The 2,555-nt window shown below is 32.2% G+C and overlaps 1 long non-coding RNA gene across 1 annotated transcript; it reads right to left on the reverse strand.

Annotated features, from left to right (window-relative positions):
* Positions 1 to 1,821: 1,821 nt before the first annotated feature.
* Positions 1,822 to 2,235, reverse strand: LOC106464404. The gene is made up of 3 exons (XR_001291134.2): positions 2,173 to 2,235; positions 2,065 to 2,096; positions 1,822 to 1,918 (listed from the first exon to the last, which is right to left on the reverse strand). It is a non-coding gene; the product is annotated as an uncharacterized LOC106464404 (long non-coding RNA).
* Positions 2,236 to 2,555: the final 320 nt, after the last annotated feature.

The following is a 2,555-nucleotide window of genomic DNA, read 5'->3' on the forward strand; positions in this document are numbered from 1 at the left end:
TCTATAGTTATTTTTATAGGATATAACAAAACTTATCTAACAAGTCTATAGTTATGTATATATAGGATATAACAAAACTTATCTAACAAGTCTATAGTTATGTATATAGGATATAACAAACTTATCTAACAAGTGTATAGTTATGTATACTCAATGGGATAAAGTAGCTGGGGGATCAATGGGATAAAGTAGCTGGGGATCAATGGGATAAAGTAGCTGGGGATCAATGGGATAAAGTAGCTGGGGATCAACAGGATAAAGTAGCTGGGATCAATAAGATAAAGTAGCTGGGGATCAATAGGATAAAGTAGCTGGGATCAATAAGATAAAGTAGCTGGGGATCAATAGGATAAAGTAGCTGGGGATCAATGGGATAAAGGCCTCTGATTTCTTTCTGCTGTCTCCAGAAGACAATAGAACACCAAGATTCACAAAAGCGAGACTGGGCTCCATTTAAAACAGTTTTACTTTTTAACGGTTTCAGAAATAAGTTGCTGTTGACAGTAATGGAAGCACTTTATACAATTTTGAGAGTGGAATAATTAATGGTTTTCCAAAAAAAAATAAAGGATGTTTTTGTTCAAATTTTTTAATTTCTTGATGGTGGGTCAGGACAGCCTCGAAGTACCAAATGGCTCTTTGTTATCTCTACGTTATTTATTATCTGAAAGTAGCATTAATAATATGGAAATGATGAATTATACGTGTCTGTTGGTTTAGAGATTTAAGGTATAAAAAGACACAGTTTGAACTATTTTTTGTAGCATATGTGATTTGGCAATAATTTGTTTGAGGAGCTACAAAATGCTATGAATTTGGAGAATTCCATCAGGTGTTCTCCGAGTACTGGGATTAAACGGCTGAAAATACAAAAATGTAGTTACAATCTTGTGGAATTGTTTGCTTGATGACGTAATTGTACTGTTAATATTAATTATTGTCAACGTTTATTGAAAGATACACGTTCTCTATTACCATGAATCGTTTTCAGTTACTTTCAGATAAAACAATGAATCATCCAATAAGAAGTTAACATATAAATCTGTAACATACTTTTGGTACTAAATAAATAATGCATGTTTTTGTGAGTTGGTACACCGTGGTTTAATAATTCATTTAAATTTTGACTAAAAATATTAATTTCTTTACTCATTGCAAATCAATTTATCATTCTAACTGTACAATCAGGTCAAAGCATACTGATCGAAGTTCATTTTACTGGTCAGTGTCAAGCAAACTACTACAAAAATCGTAACTTAAGTTATTCTATGATACATTTTGAATTAAAATTTCAAAAACTATAAAGTAAATTAAGTAATGTAGAGTAAACTCTATGTTCAGCTTTAATTATGTGATGAACTTGATACCAAGTGTTTTCCACACTTAACGGCAAAATAAGCCACCAACGTAGTGATTCATAAATGAAAAAAATTACTTATCTTTACTCAAGCCTTAGAGTTCTCAGTGTTATAGCTCAAAACTAGCACCTTAATCGCACCAGATTTGATTTAAAAAAAGTACTCATTCTAAAATATTACTTTGAAATTTGTTAATTTGTTTATAAGATCTAGATGGAAGGTATGAGATATTAAAATCTTTATCTCCCAGTTAAGGACTACAGTTTCAATACTGGTCGACAGCTTAAAAACTGGTAATAAGTCTTAACACACACATCTTCATCTAACTGAACAAGAGCTAGAATTATTGTAACTCTTTCCTACAATTTAAAAAGCCTAACAAGCCCAATATATGACAATCCCAAGTTCCCTTATCCTCATTCTTCAATTTGGTTCTCACTACGCATCATATTATTTAGCTCACCTCATATATTATCTTACAGCCTTTCACTGGTCCAATTTGTCCAAAGAGCGCTAATATCAACTCCTCTGTAACTGACGGGTCAAGGTTCCCAACGTAACTAAAAAGATTCAAGAAGAAAGCGACACGTTGAAACAACACATGGAAAAACTGCAAGGCGCTAACGTAACGAGTAGCGTTAGGTGAATGACATCCGCAAAACTCTATCAAATATCACTAATTTCTATTATTTTGAATAATACTTACAGGGTAGATGGCTGACTCTCATAAAATTGTTCCTGAAAAAGAAATAAACGAAAGTAAAAACTCGATTAAATAACTCTAAAACAATGAAAAGTTTCAGAAAGTGTGTACCTTATTCGACATCATGGCGTTCATACACACAACGCTCGTATAAAGCGCATGCGTTTATCAGAGCCCTCTACATGAAGCAATCTTGATCTCCCGCCAAAAATATTATTAGGATTTTATCATATTACATAAAACAAAATTTAAGTCATGCGAAAAACTCTAAATACAAACCAGTAGGCTTAGTTTCAAACCCCATCTGTTATCATAAGTTGAAAATGTGAAATATATTCAATGAGTCAGTTCAGACAGTTTTATTTTTTCTCATGGATGGGTGTGCAAATTACTTTTAAAGAATAAAATTGCTCCTTGTTTGTGTGTCCTGTTTAAAACCAGTTAATATAACAACTACTAAAAAGAGTTCTTTACTTTGTCTAATATGGATTAAA

The sequence above is a fragment of the Limulus polyphemus genome, unplaced genomic scaffold (genome assembly GCF_000517525.1).
Source record: "Limulus polyphemus unplaced genomic scaffold, Limulus_polyphemus-2.1.2 Scaffold1640, whole genome shotgun sequence".
NCBI classification, from domain to species: Eukaryota; Metazoa; Arthropoda; class Merostomata; order Xiphosura; family Limulidae; genus Limulus; species Limulus polyphemus.